The sequence below is a fragment of the Zea mays genome, chromosome 3 (genome assembly GCF_902167145.1).
Source record: "Zea mays cultivar B73 chromosome 3, Zm-B73-REFERENCE-NAM-5.0, whole genome shotgun sequence".
Lineage (NCBI taxonomy): Eukaryota > Viridiplantae > Streptophyta > Magnoliopsida > Poales > Poaceae > Zea > Zea mays.
In genome coordinates, this window is record NC_050098.1 from 32,419,340 (window position 1) to 32,438,839 (window position 19,500).

The window sequence follows — 19,500 nt, forward strand, 5'->3', positions numbered from 1 at the left end:
GGATAAGTGATTCTGCTACCAACAAACAAGTCTTAATGCTCGAAACAAGAGGAAAGAAACACGGCTTTATACCCAAATGTTCAGGCCTCAGTAGCCACAAAGAACAAACACACGTACTTGAGGTAACAATGGTACCTAGACTTAGACGTCGGCAGCGCCCTCGGCGGTTTTCCCAACCTACGGCAGATGTCTTAGTACTTAAAGCTATTACATCTCGCTCTCAAGCAAGTAACATTACAAACGGGACTCCGGCTCCATTCCCGCAAGAATGAACAACCTCCACACCAGAAGGCCTGCGGGATAACAAACTCTAGGTGGCTCGCCGACGACCACTGCACCAGCAGCGCGACAACGACCTTCGCCTCGGGCGGCTAGACAGCAGCAGCGATGGCCTTAGGGCAAACGCTGCTGTGAAAAGGCCCTCGTTCACGTCCCCTCATGGGGGACGAGAACCAGCCATTAAAGCCAAAGAACCGGAGGTCCGGAGCGCGGGTGCCACTGACGGTCTCGTCGGCGGAGGCAACCGCTTCGGCAGAGGAAGCCTCACCTATGGCAACTGCCACCTCAGCACCGACGATAGCGGCCACCTGCACGCCAACGCCACGACGGCGAACGGCAACTGCCCCAATGCGCACCGACAGGTCCTCACTCTCGTCCTCGCCGAGGCTGTCCTAGAACACGAGTACCGCCCTCGCGGCGTACGACGTGTTGTGCGACCCCTCGGTGCAGCCGACGGCGCAAGGAGGACCTGGACGTGGCCGGCCTGCGCATGGCGCGACCGACACCCATGCGGCGAACAGGCAGTCGCGCTCTGCCCCAACGGTGGGAGGCGGCACCGGAAGCAGCGCCAGAGCCGCTCAGGTCGGAGAGCCAGACAAGCGGCAGCTGCCAGCGCCACAAACGGCGAACGCCCTTCTCCCTGATCACTGAGGGAAGGAGCGGGCCGCTGCCCACGCGGAGGCGGTCCCCGACTCGGCGCACCCTCCTCCCCAGCACGGATGATGAACATCCTTGAAGCTGAGGGTAGGGGGGAGGCCACGGCCCAGCTCGCTCTTCCCCACCACGAGGCCTGCGGTCATCATCCTGGGTGACCGCCGGCGGGGGACTGCAGCCGGGCTGCATGATGAAAATCCTTGAAGCCGAGCGACGACTGAAGAGCGCCAACCCCCACGAGGTCGCGCTCCTCCAACAGCAGCAAGAAGAGGGCAACATAGGTGCACCCCATCTGGGGGCTCGGGAGGTGGAAAGACGCGATGAATGCGAGGAGTGCGAAGGCATGGCTACTGCCCAGGGGATCGACCCCTTTTTAAAGGCAGATCTCCTCACTCGCACCCCCAAGCATCACAGGCAAAGTCTCCACCGACGTGCTCCAGGGTTCCCACCCTACGACACGGGGGCTGAGTCCCGCACGTCATGCGAGCTGACCTAAAACGCGAAGAAGGCAAACCGCCGCACGCGAAGCATGTAACCGCCCCGCGGTTATAAGCGTTCCCTCATCCTCGCCGAAACCAGCAGTCAAAAGGGCGGACCGCCATGAAGGAAGCATGCAACTGCACCACGGTTGTGCACCCTTGCGGCTTCGTCGCATCCGGCGGTCCAGCATGGAGGCCCGGGCCCACACGTCATGTAAACGGCGCACCGGTTACTATGTGCAAGGAAACCGCACCGCCACTTGCGCCAATGCCGCGTCTTCTCGACTGCAGAACCAGTGCCACGACTCAAGGCAGCCCTGCGCGTGACCCAACAGTGCCAATTAAGTGCAACAATCACGGGTCACTCAGCCGTGGGGATAGGCACGGCACTTGATGTGACCGAAGGCGGGCCGACAGTAATTGCAGCAACAGACGTGCGGAAGCAGCAGTCCAATCACCTACAGGCTCGCATCCTCTCCTGAAGCGGCAGAGGAGCCCTCTCCCACGACGTAAAGACGACGCACACGTGTTCCGTTCCTCGAACGACTCACGCACGCGCAACAGACGCCCCGCGAATCGCCCGTCCCGTCGCATTAACTCCTTGGCAGGGCAAGCGACACCTCCGGCAGGCGAAGCGGGCGCCGATTCACCTCCGTCATGATGACCGCGTCAAAAAAGGTGCGCCACATTATTTAAATTCATATCCTTTTTTCTTTCCCTCTCTCTCTCTCTTGCCATAGGGACCGGGAAAGGGGATATTTCGAAAAGGGATCCTTCTCAGCGAAGGAAACGGGCCCCAAGCCCTTCTACTGATCAGGGGTTCGAATGTTGCGCCCTCCGGGGTTCGGCAATCGCCCCAGAGCACTCGGGCTCCAAGCCCATTACTGATCAGGGGTTTGAAGGCTGGCCTCTCGGAAGGGTTCGACAGCCGCCCCAGTGCACGCAGAGTCAGGGATGACCCTAGGTACGTCCATTACATGGCCGAGGCTCGAGCTACGCTCCCGAGGTACCCTAGGACATTTCCGAGACCAGCGAGAACGATTTGTAATGGAATCCCACTGGAGGGAGGCACCGAGCCCTCGGACCCTATCGAATGGGTCCGGGTCCAGCAAATCACCTGCAGGTACTTTTGGAGCGCGCCTCTGGGCCACTAGCCGACCCTTATCGAACGGGGCTCGAGCGTCCACTCGGATCACCCGCTAGCAACTCACTGGAAACACCATGTTCGGTGCCCCTCCGAGGGTAACATGGCGCTTCCCCCCTTCCTCCTTGCGGAAAGGCGACGAAGGGGCGTACAATAAAAGTCAAGACGGTCCTTGATCGTCCTCTCGCTCCGTGCAGAGGCTCGGGGGCTGCTCTCGCACCAGGCTACGGCCAAACTGTTGACCACGTCAAAAAACCAGCGTAAAAACTTGGAGCCTGACCGTGCACCCGGGCTACAACCAGGCTGCATGAGGGAACAACAAGGCCGACCAAGACATCACAAAAAGAATTAAGACCTTAGAGGAGTCAAACCACCTCCGAGGTCTCGGGGGCTACACCCGACGGGGCGCTCGCGCGCACCCATCGGAACAAAATACGACTGAGAAGGGCTGGTCCCCTTGCAAAAAATCTAGCAGAGCCTCCAAGCGAGTACCTATACTCCCTTCAAGGCTCGGGGGCTACTGTCGGGTACCGTAATTAGGGGTACCTCCAATGCTCCTAAACGCGGCTGGAAAACATCTTCAGAACAAACCATACACGACTGATAAGCACGATTCAAGTCAGGGCCTCGACTACCAAGGGACGCGACCTCATCCGAGCCCAGCCTCGGCCTCGGGCAGTAGTCCCGGTCGGATTCACGCCTCGCCCGAGGGCCTCCTCAGGCAGTAGGCGCACCCTCGGCTCGCCCGAAGCCCAGCTTGGGCAAACTTTGTCGTACAGCGACCTCGGTCGGATCGCCCTACCAACCGAGTACCGCATGCGCATTTAATGTGGGGATCACCTGACACCTTATCCTGACAAGCGCGCCTCAGTCGGCAAGGTCGAAGTGACCGCAGTCACTTCACCCTTTCACTGACCGATCTGACAGAAAAACAACGTTATTCACCCCGTTCCGACTGCTGTGCCAACCACCAGGGTATAGCTGAGTCACGACCTCCCCCGAGTTCAGCCTCGGGCGCAACAAGGAGCTCCGCCTCGCCCGACCCCAGGCCTCGGCCTCAGCCTCGGCCTCAGGAGAAGTCTCTGCCTCGCCCGACCTAGGCCTCGGACCGACTACGCTACAGGGGATACATCATTACCCTACCCCTAGCTAGCTGCCTCAGGCTACGAAGGAACAAGACCGGTGTCCCATCTAAGGTTACTCCGATAACAGGTAATGATGGTTCCCCGCGTGCGCCCATGACGTCGGTTGCTCTCAACCCCCTACGGAAGCAAGGAAACGTCAGCAGGATCCATGCCGCACCGCCAGCTATGGTTCTACAGGGCTCAAGGCACTTCTCCGACAACCACGTTAGCACACGTACAGGGCTCAAGGCGCTTCTCCGCCAGCCACGTTAGCACATAGCTACACCCCATTGTAAAGCAGGGCATCTCCTTGTATCTATAAAAGGGGATGTCCAGGGCCTTCCTAAGGCACGTTGAGACGTTGAGACGTTGAGAATAAGGGAAACGCAGGGACACGGGGCAGACGAGACAGGCAGAGACGGACGCACGCAGGGACTCTCTCTCTCTCTCGCTCTCGTCCTCGGTCTCTCGCGACGCTTGTAACCCCTACTACGAGCACCCCGGTGCAAGATAATATAAGCCTCATTCCCTCGCTTGTGTTCCATCTTGCATCAACCCATCTGGGCAAGGGCACGCAACAACAAATTCACTGGTCGGTTGACGGTCCTCGCGGGTCCGAAACGCCGACAAATGTACTCCCTCCGACCCAAAATATTAGTCGTTTTAGCATTTTAGTACATTCATACAATACTTAATATATGCGTTATATATGTGTTTACATTCATTGTTATCTATTTGAATATATACATAAAATTCAATGGCTTAAATGGCTAATATTTTAGAACAGATGGAGTACATATTTATAAATTAATAAACATAAAAAAGTAATGTTACAACCCTTCATCGTTATTGTCCTCTACTCTAAGGGTTAGTTTCGAAACTTAAATCTTCTCTGGAATTCTCGAGGGTCAAGGAAAAAATATTTTTCTTCTTAATCCATAAGAATCCTGGATGGGATTTAAGTTTATAAATTAGCCCCAGTTCTAACAAAGAACATTAGATCTAGACTCACTTTCAACAGTCAACTGTTTCACAATGTCATCTTAATATTACATATAGTTTACAGCAGGCTCTAACCTCATGATTGGTTTGTTTCTCCGTAGGTGTAGCTGCACCTGCACCAACAAAGATATAAAGTACATTTTGTTTTGTTCTCTTCCCTACGTATATATGCTTAGCAGATGCAAAAAGTCAACCCCAGTCAGGCCCGCGAGAGATTCTCCTACCGCTATAGATAGCCAAATGGACGGTTTGGCCCGACCAAGCACGTGCCCGATACGGCACCACCTAATTAGGGCCCGACAATATGATTAGGTCGTGTTGTGGTCGCAGCTCAGGCACGACACACCCGCCTAGTAAGCATGTCAGACCGACCCGTTAGGCTGATGGGCCATTTCAATATATCATGAAAATAAAAAAAACCGCACGCGGGAGGAGATTGAAGCCTTAAACACAAACATCTAGCCAATATGGCTCATGCTTAGCCGTGTTATATAATGGATTCACGGTGTAAATATATGTATCCTATAAATTTAAAAATAAAAAACATATAATTGTATCGGGCAGGGCCGGCACTACGGGCCGAGAAGACGGTCCAAGCACGACACACCTCTCGTGCTGGGCCACGACACTAATAAATGGTCGTGCCTTAGGCACGACCTATTTGACCATCTATACCTGTTGTGGGTACGCAAGCGTGATGACGCATGTCACTGCATGCACTGACATGCAAATCGAGAATGTTTTAGGTCATTTTTTCATTAATTTTTATAATTAGAAGATTTAATCATTGAACCAATTTCATATTTATGTTTATGATATTTTTTGAATAAATTAGACCGCTCATGCTATATATATTTGAAAAAAAGTAATCACATATTTATCTATTGCTAAACAAACGTCGTCTGCATCAGTCCTGTATGAGTACAAACAATCAAACAAATATGGGTTGCATGAGTGGCAACACATATTTAAAGGATTCATCTCTTGTTGCAGCCCATTTCCTCCCTTTTCCATAGGAAAATCATGTCGAACTGCATAGCAGCTAGATTATTTCTTCATTTTTGTTCATCAGTGGTCTTACGTCGAATACCATGACTGTGACTGACGATAGCCTATCCAAGGCAACGAAGGAGAGTGACGTGGAGCAGTATCGTCTGGCCTTTCTTGCTCCACACAGCCTTGCCGTCGTTAAAGCCGAGACCAAAAAGGAGGTGATGCGCGAGACAGGAAGCTTCTAAGCCAGCGCAAGAAGGAAACGAGAGGCGTCAGCGTGGGAGGGAACAATCGATAGTGAGCGGTCGCGTGTGCGCCACATTTTGCGGATGACAAAGGCACTCTATAGTTTAGAGGAGGCGACACCGAGTCTTTATTGGAGGCGTGACGAACGTCTTCATGCGTTATATTTATGGTACATAGCGTTTTAGCAGCACTTGTTGAAGACAACCTAAGCCCACCTATGTTCCTAACTAGGGAGAGATGGAAGTCGCACCCACATACGTGGATGTCCCACGGATTTAACATTCATTGGATATGGGTTTGAATGTTAAATTTCATCAATGGGTCTATATATGATCCGATCCGTAAAATAATTAGATGGGGCTAAAGTGTGACTTTTCACCCATGAGTGCCTAATGACCCCAAAATACTAACTTTGAGTCCTTATTCACACATAATTTTAGCCAAGGCCAATAAAATTTTAGGTTATCTACTCACCTTTACTTCATTAAAATGTGAATTGATAATGCATTATATATTATGTTCTTCTAAATAATTATATTAGTGGGTTTCTATATAATTATATGTGTTTTCCTTGCTATTTGTGAAGCTTTTGATCATCCCATTGGCGCAGGAGTAAAAATCCACTCGTTAGGTATTATATGTGCGGGTGTGGCTTTGATATTCGGGTGCCAATATGGATGGATGTTTGTTTCGCCTGTACTGCACCTACCAATTGACATCCCTATTCTTAACATCTTTTGTCTAGAAACAAAGTAACGAAAGATTATATACATAGTTATATATATATATATATGATTTAACAGAACTTTATAAAAAATAGCACAATGACTAATGCAATACAAACGGAAATTTAAAAAGTGAATTGGCATAATCTATCAAATGTTGATCAGATAAGGTTGTGTATTTCTCTACCTCTATTCTATTAAAGCATCAGTTTCATGCACGCACCAGTTTCCCCGCTTCTCACCTAACAAATGGGTCGTTACGTCATAGATGAGTCTTGAGAAATCACTCAAGTCTAACACAAAAAGAAGTCACATATAGCACAGCGATCCCACATAGTACTATCTCGCTAGCTAAAGGAGGACGAGAAACTGAACGACCTATAAGGGTCAAACTACTTTTCTCGATCTTTTAGCTAAGACAAGATATAATATTTCTTCTTATCAATTTAATAACTAATATGTGGATCATATGTTCACTTTCATTTAAATTTATTTTTTATTGGTAACAAATATGATTGTGTGTTGTTCCTATAAAAAAGGATTGAGCTCCTTTTGAACTCATACATTTCTTAGTCTTTTGGCTAAAATAAAGTATAATATTTTTTTTAATATCAGTCTAATATGTGGTATATGTACCATATGTTCACTTTAATATTAAATTTATTTTTTATAGATAACAAATACGATTACACATGAGCATTGTACTAATAGAAGTTCAAAAAGTTAGTTTTTTTTCTTATCTGTTAGCGATACACCTAAGAGCAGTCCCAACTCAAGACACTATTTATAGGTAGTCCCAGCCCAAGATACTACTTATAGTTTCTGTAACCTCCACGTCATCTAGAAACTACTACTAGACACGTCTCCAATGCAAACATCAATATTACTTAACTGGATTTAATACTCCTCTTCTCTCATTGTGTCTTGGACATCGCGTTGAAACTAAGTCTTATATAAGACCTAGTTTCTTACTCTTTCTTCATTTAATTGTTTGCCACATCATCGTTTAGCCTATATGACAGCTAAATTAATACTATAGAAACTCGCTGACATAGAGGATTAAGACTGTTATAAAATCTTACCTTCAAGATAGAACTTCAACACGTCTAGCGTGGTTGGTTCAAGGGGGGTCTTCGATCTTCCTCTCAGTTTCTGCATCGATTGTCACGCTGGTTTGACCTACACATAAATAATTATTAGTGGATTGCCCTATGGTTTCTATATTTAAGATATTTGCAATATCTATTCTTAGTTGAACATAAATGATTGCGAGTTCTAGTAGTTAGAACCTAGACATCGGAGGAAGGAAGGATGGCGACGGTTCGAACCCTAGCACTAGGCTCATTTTTGGTGAGTTATAGTGGTTAGAATCTAGGCATGGGATGGAGGAGGTCGACGGTTCGAACTCTAGTACTAGGCTCATTTTTTTGACATTTATTTTGAGAGCTTGTATGTCGAGAAGATGGGAGGATTGTATGTTGATTGAAGCAAAATTGAGGGGGGTTTCCAAAAGTTTACGACCATGGAAACGTTGAACCATGAAAACTGGTGCTTTTACAATAGTAGAGAATGGCTCAACTGTGCTAGTAGACCATAAAATATGTGTGACTAAATATAAAAGAGAAATAATAATAATAATAATAATAATAATCATCATTTTAATCCGAAGATCTTTGACTTCGAACCAAACAAGCAAAACAGTGATGTCTTGTCATCACCTTGAACTGCTCCTCTTATAATATCTGTTGTCCTCCTTTGACCATGCATTGTATTGTACTCCCTCCATCCATAAATATAAGACATGTTGATTTTTTTTAAAAGTTTAATCACTTGTTTTATTTAAAATGTTTATTCGAAAATGTAAAGTTTTAAGTCACGCTTAAACAACCTTGAGTGATAAAATAAATCACAATAAAACGATAATTCATGATTTTTTAATAAGACAAATAAATAGATAATTAAAGTTGTCGAAAAAAATCAACAACTTTATATATTTATGAACGGATGTAGTACGAGCCACCTTGAACAAATTTGTATCATCCATTATATTCATAGCACGTTTTCACTATTTGCTATAAAAATATCATAAGGCCTTGTATAAAAACTAAATTAATTTATATTTCTAACAATGCCAATTGGCTTAGAGCATGAGAAGAATTCTAAATTTAGATTCGTTTGACCCGAGAAAGAGTTATGCATGAGATGAAATAGATTAGAGCAAAATAAGCATACAAAGTAGTACTATCTTTGTTCCAATTTATAATTTGTTTGACTTTTTAGCTCACGTTTAACTGGCTCGTCATATTCAAAAAACATCATTATTATTAATTTTTACTGTGATATTATTTAGTATATAATATCTTTAAGTATAGCTTTGAATTTTTAAATTTTTTCAAAAAAAAGATAAGTCGGTCAAACTTTATGTAAAAAGTCAAACAAACTATAAATTGAGATGGAGGTGTTTAGTTTCTATGGACTAATTTTTAGTCTCTTCATTTCATTTTATTTTAGTTCCTAAATTATCAAATACGAAAACTTAAACTTGTATTTTAATTTCCGTATTTAATAATTTAGGGACTAAAATAGAATACAATGGAGGGACTAAAAATTAGTCTCTAGAAACCAAACACCCCTGACTTTCATGAGGACTCGATGTAAAAACATAAATGGTTATCTCATCAGTAGAAAAAAAAAGATATAGTGAATGAGGTGACCACCTCGCAGGCTCGCGTCCTCGAGAACCCGTGCATAACTCTAAAGGCCATATCCTATTCCGGCTAACTCTGAAGCTCTACAGGATGAGAACCAAATCCATGGAGTCTCCAGGTCTTCGAGGTTCTCTAAGACGAGGATCAATCCCTAGCTCGGTCATGTCTAAGACTGCCCGCAGCGGCTGCCGCTCGCGCGCTCCCTCCCCTTGCATGGGGGCTACAGGCGCACGCGACAGCCCGCAGCGCGGCCCTCTACCGCGCACCCCACGCCGTGGTACTCCTCTCTCTCCCCCAGCTGCAGCGCGCGCGCTCCCCCTTCCACTGTTCCTGTGGACCCGCCTTCAATTAATAGTAGAAGAAAAATTGATAGTAGATGAAAAGTAGGTATAGAAAATGATATTTTATATTGTAGTGGGGTATAGGGGGAGTATTTAGGGGGAACCACTGCGGGAGATGAAAAAGTAGGGGATAAACTATTGATGATGTGACCCAAAAAAGTGATATAGGGGGAAAAATTTAGAGGGAACGGATAGCCTAAAGGCCTCTAGAAATTGAGGGTGTGTTTGGTTTGGCTTTGATTTTTGTCATCTGAAAACCAAAAGCTAAACTAAAGGGCTAGATTTAGGAAGCAATTTTTTTCTAAAAATCCACTTTCTCACAGTGTAAAGTTGAAAGCACATCTAGACCTACTTTTACTGACTTTCGGATGGAACTGTGAAAATATATATATGGAATATTTTTTAGCGGCTTTTATTGGTTTCTACCAATTGATTTTTACCTTTTTAACAGCTCACAACACATATCAGCTTTTTTCACAGCTCACAACCCAAAACAGTTTTTTTCACAGCCACAACCCAATCAAACAGACCATAAAATCAATGAGACCATAATCAAAGATCTCACAAACATTCCTGTAATGCCTCTAAGACTGACTCCAACAGAGGCCAGCCAAATTGAGCTGTCCATCCAGTTTGGCTACTTTGGCCACAAGTTTTTGCCACTTTGGCTAGCGCATGGACTTGAGCTGTCCAGTCTAGGGATGGCAATCGGGCGGGTAGTACACGGATATATAGTTCGTAAATCCATACCCGTGAGACAAAACTCAACCCATACCCGTACCCATAAGAGTTCGTGGGTATGGATCTGTATCCATACCCGTACCCGCCGGATATCCGCTATCCAGTGGATACCCGTTACCCGCCCGCCCACTACAATTTTAGCATTAAACACCAAACAACAATTTTATTACATTTCAAAATAATTATCATTCCAATAGCATTAAATTATAATTTCAGCACCAAACAACATGTTATGGATAAAAATTGAAAAATAAGAATTTATGATAATATATAAATTCGGATGGCCCACATGTTAGATATCCATTGGGTAACGGGTATGGATACTGGATATCCATACCCGCGAAAAAACTATCCGTGGATACCTTATTATATCCATAACCGTACCCGCGGATATCAAATTCCACCATACCCATATCCAATGGATAATTATCCGCGGTTATTTACCCATACCCGTACCCATTGCCATCCCTAGTCCAGTCATATAAAGAGTACATCCAACAGATAAACCAAATTATCCAGCCATTTATTTTTTTTTACAATTTTATAAGGATTTAACACAAGTTTTTAATACATTGTATCCTCTCGTGTGGGCTCCAAAAGCAAATGGCTGGTGCGTTTTTATAGCTAGTTTACGTCTCTCTTTTCATCCTTTTTATCTGGCCTAAGACTGTGTTCAACCGTGCCTCCTAAATTTCTCCTCCTATATCCCACTCATGTGCCACGTCAGCGTTCTCTTCCGCCATATATCTCCACGCTCTACAGCGGTTTCCCCTATATCAAACCTCTATACCCCACCACACCATAAAATATTATTTACTATACCAATTTATCATCCATTATATTTGTTTTCTCTACTAACTATTGTTGTCGGCACAAAACCCAAGATCAGCACAGTGTATGAGGGGGTCGGTTGCCGCACCCCAAATGTGGCGGTTCACTTCTCCTCCCGCTAGCACTGTAGCTCGTAGAGGGAGTGCAAGGGGGCAGCGATGCACGCCAAAATGTGTCTCTGTTGCCGCTATTTGAGGGGAGGGGAGAGGAGATGTGAACCGTTAAAGAGAGTTTAAATGGCTTTGCTGTTGGAGACTTTAGTGGTACTAGGCCAGCTATATTGGCTTTGGCTAGCACGTTGGAGGTAGCCTCTGACGGCACAACCTTGGGCGAAGACTCCTCGGGATTAGAGATGGCAATGGGTACCCGAAACCCGAATACCCGACGGGTTTTACCCGATATGAAGGTGGGTACGGGATGATTTCTCTACCCGCGGATATGTTAATGGGTAAAAACCTCTACCCGTTGGGTAGACGGGTACGGGTATGGGTTGGTACTACCCATACCCGTCTACCCGTGGGTAAAATATATCTGCATCGATAGCACTATAAACATCTAATAGAGTCCAACTTAGCTAGAATAAAACCCTTCTCTAGTTATCATTTGTCTAGATACTAAGTTATGTAATCATATGATTTGTTATATGTGAAATTGAAGTTGATTTTATATGTTTATTTAATATTTTGAGTGATTGGTATATTGGAGTTTAATTCTTTCCTAGCGGGTACGGGTTACCCGACGGGTAAAAATACCCGCGCGGGTACAGGTATGGGTAAGATTTTATACCCGTGAGTATATATGGGTAACCCGATGGATAGAAATTTTTTTGATAGATATGGATATAGAATGGTACTACCCAACGGGTATGTACCCATTGCCATCCCTACTCGGGATGGGACGACCCAAGCGGTACGGCCTCGATGCCACATATGCCTTTGATTAGGCGACCATGTGGTTTGCGGTTGACAAAATAAGTTGTTTTTGTCTATCGTATTAAACACATGTATTAGGCAACCATGTATTATATTTATTAGAAATTTGTATTTCAAACTAGATATATTTTATTTACAAATATTTCATAAGTCATATTATTTAACATTTAGAAAATACACACACATCTAACCAAAATAAAAACAAATATTTGTATTTAGGTTAGACAAGCTATTGGACAAAATACATTCAAGTTGATATTAATCATCATATCTAAAAGAAATGCATGTTACTACATATTCATAAACTTGGTTTGATATCGTTATTGACATTAGAAATAGTGATTAACTGATTATGTATGCTATTTTCCCACTTCCTAGAGTCTAGAGACATTAGTTAGGTAGGAGATTTACACTAGATGTTTGGGAATTAGATGCATCAACAAAGGCTTTAGTTCTAATGTATTTTCGGGTTTCATTAGATCAAATTGATCCAAGTAAAGCATAACAAACAGAAAAATAGTAGCAATGTCTTGAATATACTAGTATGTTGTTTGTAGTAAATTTATTTCAGAGACATGGAAAAAGAAGAAAACTCATCTTGACACCTTTTTAAGTTGGAACATATACGTACAATTGGAAAGGTCCTTTTCTAATTGTCTAGGAAAAAACGTATCCTAGGCCAAACTACAAACCTATTACCTGTAGTAGAAGATTAAGTGAAGAATTGTTCTTCTTGTGTGAATTTTTATTCAGTATTTTCAAATCGTTCGATTAATCACGATTTGTTAAGAAATCAGTGATTGGAAATTGACTAGGTGCATCGAGTTGATTAGTTTGGTTGGTTTACCAATCAATCAATTAATCATCTATTAGCAAGTTTGTCGTACTTTACTACGGTTATTATATATCATACTAGGTGTGTGCTCGTGCGTTGCAACGGAGACATATAATATCGCGGTAACTTATATACAAAATGTGTGCTATACTGTTGTTGACACCTTTTTGGAGGCGTCAATTACTCAAGAGAACCAGCGACGGTGCTCTCTGGTCAGGCGCGGACGGTCCGCGACCTGGCGCGAGGCGGCGTTGCTCTCTGGTCAGGCGCGGACGGTCCGCGGCACAGGGTCGGACGGTCCGCGACCTGGTGCAGGAGCCCGGGTTCCCTGCCTGACGGCCGAACGGTCCGCGCCCTAGGGCCGGACGGTCCGCGCGTGCGCAGGGGCGGCGGATGATCGCCGGCAGCGCATGGATCTCGCTCCCGGGAGGGACCCCGTCGGGGAGGAGAGATCCTAGGAATTGTCTAGGCTCGGGCAGGCCGACCTAGACTCCTCTAATCGACGTAGAGTCGAGGAGAGGCGGAGAATTTGGGGATTGGAAGGCTAAACTAGGGCTAAACTAGATCTACTCCTAAGATAAAATGCGAAATAGAAGTTGTATTGATTCGATTGTTGATTACAAATCGGCCGTATACCTCTCTATTTATAGAGGAGGGGGCTGGACCCTTTACAAACTAATTTCCGAGCTTATCCCATGAATTTAGCTAACAACCGTAGCACAAAACTCGGAACCCTAATCTGTTCTGCGCACGCGCGGACCGTCCGGACCGCAGACCGTCCGGCCTCAGGGCCGGACCGTCCGCGCGCTCAAATTGGTGCTCAACATATGCCCCTCTGCCTTTTGGTGGAGCTGAGCGAACCAAAAGCAACTAACTCGATGTTATCACATTGGTTTTCTTAGGCATCTTGCCACTTACTAGGATGGTACGCAATGGTCTTGGTCTCGGACGTGACTCCTTTAGCTTTGATCGAACTGTCGGTCCCAACACCGTCGAGCGTCATACTGATCCTGACCAATCTGTCACCTAGCTTTTCCTAATCTTCCAAGTGTTCTAGCGTAGCTTCGTAGTCGACCAGGTCTTCTCCTTGCAGGTCATCTTCCTCCATGGGTGTCGGCACGTCGTTGCAGGTGTCATGGTTTATTGTGGATGAGTCGGCCTCAGGGGTCGGACGGTCCGCGCCCTGTACGGTTGTGAAAGCTCTCTTGTGAGTTTTGGTGTTTGGATGACAACTCAATTAAAGGACTAACAAGTGTACTAAGTGTTGAACAGGTGCTTAAGGTAAAGTCTACAGGGTTCAACACAAGTGAACAAATGTGATGGTCCAAGAACTGGATTATGGATACATAATGGACATCACAAGTAAGATGGACATTGCATAAAGTGAGACTCGGGTGCGTAGCTCGGAGTCAACTGATCAAGCCAAGGACGGAGGCAAGAAGAGCTTCGAGGTACCAAGTGCAAGGGAGAAAGTCAAGGAGGCTGAGGAACCCAAAGCCAAGGGTGAAGAAGAAGGCTTGCAAAGTCAAAGGTGATCGAGTTGAGAACAGCTATGGCACATCAAGGATCACTACATAAGGACGTGACTTACAACCAATAAGGTAATAGCTACAGTTATGTGGTGTAAAGTCATAGGGCTCAAGACCAAGTTCTAAGAAGGAGATCAAGGTCACTAGAAGGAGAACAAGTGTCAAAACCAGAACTGGAAGCAACCCAAAAGAGCTAAGTTCATCTTGATCTTTAGTTTGGGTTGTTCCTATGTTTGGAGATGTTCTATGTGACCTTTGCAGGATGTTGGAGCGAAGAAATGTCAATCTAGATCAAGTCAAGCCAACTTGATGATTTATGAGTCCAACATCAAAGCTCAAACATGTGGAATGCTATAGATTTAATGGTTAAGAGAAGGTATGTTTCTATACTTAGTACATTGGTTTTGTGGACTAATATACTTGTCTAAGTGTTAGAAACAGAAAGAAGAAGAAAAGAAGAGAGGTGCAAAGGGCCTGGCTATGTACAGCCAAGGCAGCTCAGTCTGGCACACCGGACTGTCCGGTGGTGCACCGGACAGTGTCCGGTGCGCCAGGCTGAACTCCAGTGAACAGGCCGCTCTCGGGAGAAGTCTGGCGACGATCGGCTATAATTCACCGGACTGTCCGGTGTACACCGGACTGTCCGGTGAGCCAACGGTCGGCTTGGGCAACGGTCGGCCGCGCAACCCGCGCGTGACACGTGGACGAGCCAACGGTCAAATGGGGGCACCGGATTGTCCGGTGTGCACCGGACATGTCCGGTGCGCCAACGGCTCCAAGACTGCCAACGGTCGGCTTCGCCATAGAAGGAAAGAAATCGGGCACCGGACAGTGTCCGGTGTGCACCGGACTGTCCGGTGCGCCACCCGACAGAAGGCAAGATTTGCTTTCCTGGATTGCTTCCAACGGCTCCTAGGCCCCTTGTGCCTATAAAAGGGACCCCTAGGCGCCTCAAGCAAGTAACAAGTGCAGCCAACAAGTGTAGACATCACTCGAATCAATTCTCACTCTCCCTCGTGTGTGTAACTCTATAGTTTGTGTAGAAGGCACAGCTATAAGCCTTTAGAGAGAGGAGAAGTGCTGCTTAGAGCTAGAGCAAGGTCTTGAGCGTATCGTTACTCTGCCGGAGTGCTGCCAAGAAGTTTGTAAGCAGCCGCGGTTCTGTTGTAACCCCACTCAATAGTGAAAGGCTCTATCTGTCATATTGACAGATCTGAGCAAACGGAGGAAGGAGTTGAAATAGACTCCAAGCCCAGGTGTGGCTAACTCCAACGAGGACTAGGCAAGCATTTCAGGCTTGGCCGAACCTCGGGATAAACCCTTGCGTCTGTGTGCTCTGTTCTATCCTGACTCTCTGCCTTACTCGTTTTTATATCTGCACTTCAATACTTATCTGTGTTATAAGCTTGATTTGAAGTACAGGACATATTGAGACAGGATCTTCCATTCCGCTGCGACCTACTCGAAGAGTCTTCTCATTCCACTGCGTACTAAGTCTTCGAGTAGAGTAAGAATTCAAGTTTTAAAGTAATAAGTTTTATTCGCCTATTCACCCCCCTCTAGGCGACATCCAGATCCTGTTCCCGGGTCAAAGGGAACTTTCAATTGGTATCGGAGCTAGGCCTCTCCAGTGTGGGCTTAGCCGTCCGGAGATAACGATGTCGTCACAAGAGGTAACTGTAGAACTTCTTTTAGGCGATGGCTCTAATTACAAATCTTGGTCTGTCTCTATTTATAATGCTTTCATGAGTGTTGATCCTGATTTGAGACAGATCTTTAGGAGAAGTATTTTTCCATCTGATATTAGTAAAAATCCCTCTAATGATGAACTAAGATGTTTTTCTCTCAATCACCGTGCTTGCAGCATCTTAGTTGATTCTCTTTCTAGAGGTGCTTATTTTGCCATCATGAGTAGTGGTAATGATTTAATTGTTGATGCTCATGATTTATGGAATAGAATTAAAGTAAAATATTGTGTGGCAAATTGTACTGCTTCTACTCCCTATATTGCTTGTGATACTAACCTTTCAAAGGGAGAAGATCAAGAACGATGGGCACCCAACGATGAATCCACCTCGTCGACAGGTTTGTCTTCCACTAGTTATAAATGTCTTATTGCTAACAATGATGGTGGAGACGAAAGCGATGATGAGGAGGAATATGAGGATGATAGCGAGGATGAGTCTTCATCACCACAAGGTACATTTTCCTGTACTGCTTCCACTAATAATAATGACAGGGAAAATAAGACCGGTGATGTGGAAGAAGAGGAGATTCGCCGGTTCTACACCCATCTCAACAAAGAAGACAAAGTGCTCTTAGTTAAGTTGCTGAGGAGGAACAAGGAACAAGGCGAGACGCTTCTCAGGCTAGAGGAGACTCTCATCAAAACAAACGACAGCCTGGAGAAGATGACCAAAGAACATGAGGAGCTAAAGTGCTCTCATGATAATTTGGTCCAACGGTATGAATCTATATTATTTGAGCAAAGAAATAATCATGATGTATTATCTGATGTTGCTCAACTTAAAACTGAGAATTCTATGCTTAAGAGTCAAGTAGAAATGATAAATTTAGAAAAACTTGCTCTAAGTGAAAAATATGATATGCTATCTTATTCTCATAATGAATTAGTTGATGACCATATCATGCTTAATGTTGCTCATGAGGTTATAATTGCGAACTTAAATTCATGTGAACCTCACTCTCGCACGAGTGCGCATTTGAATTATATATCACCATGTGCTAACCCCTGCTGTTCAAAAGAAAGCCAATGTTTGAATAAGCATCAAGATGCAGGGTCACAAAAGAAATTGTGTGGGAACAAGAAGCAAAGACAACTAAGGAGAAGACGCATTGCTCAACTCTCTCAAGATATCCACGGGCACGTGGTGAAGAAGCTTGAGAAAGGAAAAACTGCAGCAAGTGTTGAGCTTCATAAAAAGATTGTTCCTAAAGATGAAGAAATCAACATGAGCTTGGAAAAAGGTAAAGACTTATTTAATCATGTTGTTTGCACTGACCTTTTCTCTATGTCATCAAAGAGCAAAAAGAGAAGAGGAAAAAGGAGGTGTTTCAAGTGCAAGAAGCTAGGCCACCTTATCGCATTTTGTCCATACAAAGACAAGGATGAAGGGACAAGGAGTTGTTTTGGGTGCAACAATAAGGACCACATGATCACTTCTTGTCCGCTATTGATGAACCAAGCACGTGCACTCTCCAAGATGACCCCCACTAAGGAAAATAACAAACAGCAAGTGTCATGTCAAGTTAAGCGACACTTCTGCTACAAGTGTGGCGAGCAGGGTCATCTATCCAAGGTATGTAATAAAGGTAAGGCTCCTAAACGAGTAAAGTTGTCTCAATCTCATTTGCTTAGGAGACCCAAATCATATACTTGTGCTAGATCTACAACGAGCTCACCTAGAACTAGCACAAAGACTATTTGGATACCAAAGGCACTTTTAGTTGATCGTTATGGACCCATCCCGAGGTGGGTACCAAACTGTGCTAACTAGACCATGCAGGTACCTTGAGATGAACTGGAGACCCTGGGAGAACTTAAGATGGTTAATTCGAACTCTATGCTTAAGCTTTTAATTGTGTTGGTGTTTATTCATTGACCCAAGGATGAATTATTGTGAGACACTAATCCCATGTTCATCTCAAGTAAAAAGTAGAATAGGTCCTTAATCATTATTGGTGAATCAAGCAAAGGACCTCAATTGTGCATCTGTCTCTTCAAAGGACGGTACCTGTGTTTCTTAAGTACATTATCAATATCGCTCTTAAAGCTAAATGTCGTGCTATCTGTCCTTGGAGTAGTTATGCTTTGAAGATTGCTTGTGTTGGATTCTTGTTAATAATTGATTAATAATTTCCAAGATCGTAATCATGCTTGCTTAATCATGAGTATGTGCTTTAGAGGTTATGTCTTTTGAATCATTTAATAGGTAGCTTTTCATTTGATATATCCACAATGATTAACTCTCTTAGTGTATGTGGATAAACATGTATCTTTTTGTAAGTCATGCTATGTGTTTTTAATGATTAACCTATGTGCAAGCATGATAGTTTTGTTTAGTCCATGTTCACATGATTACTTTGTCTTGGTACTCTGTGTATACCAAAACAAGAAATCCATGTTGTGTCTCTAATGCACCCTCTCGAGCTACGAGGTGCATGAGCAAAAGGAGCCCTAAATTGGTGACAACAGGTACTCTCACTACACACTACCTAAAAGAATGAATCTCATGGCATTCAGGTAAAAGGCAAAGGTATGGAGAATGGAACTATGCAATTTCATTGAATATCTTGAAGTTCCGTTGATTGTGATCAAGCTATGTTCTTGCCTTTCAATTGGTAGTATCTTGGCTTAGGTGCTTTATGCTCTAAAATGTTGTTTCCTTTGGTGTACCTAAGAAAATACTTCTTAATCATGGTGTGCTTAGACATTGTGCTTTATATGTATGATCTTGTCGTTTTTCAATTGTCGTTTTTTCAATTGGTATATGTGTTGCAATGATCATCATGTGTGAAGTGTGCCTTGGTGTTTTTAAATGTTATATATCATGAGGCATGCATTGTTTCCACTAGTCATAAGTTGTATTATCTCATCTATTCAATTGGTATCTTTTTTGTGATATAATTGATATATTATGCCTAGACCAAGGTATGTTTCCCCTTTACTTCTGAGGATGCTAGAACGTGCAAGGTGCAAGTCATTCAAATACTTGATGCACAACTTTAGGGGGAGCACACATAACTTGTGTCTTTTGAGACTAACTGTTTTTTTTGAGTGATCCTATATAGTCTCAAGGTGGAAAAGGGAAGATGAGCAAGAGCGATCAAGACTTGGGTACCTCCACAAGTCGAGTAATTGGTATCTAAAGTTGTGAGTAATTACGTATTTAAAGGTTGCTCGTGCTCTATAATAA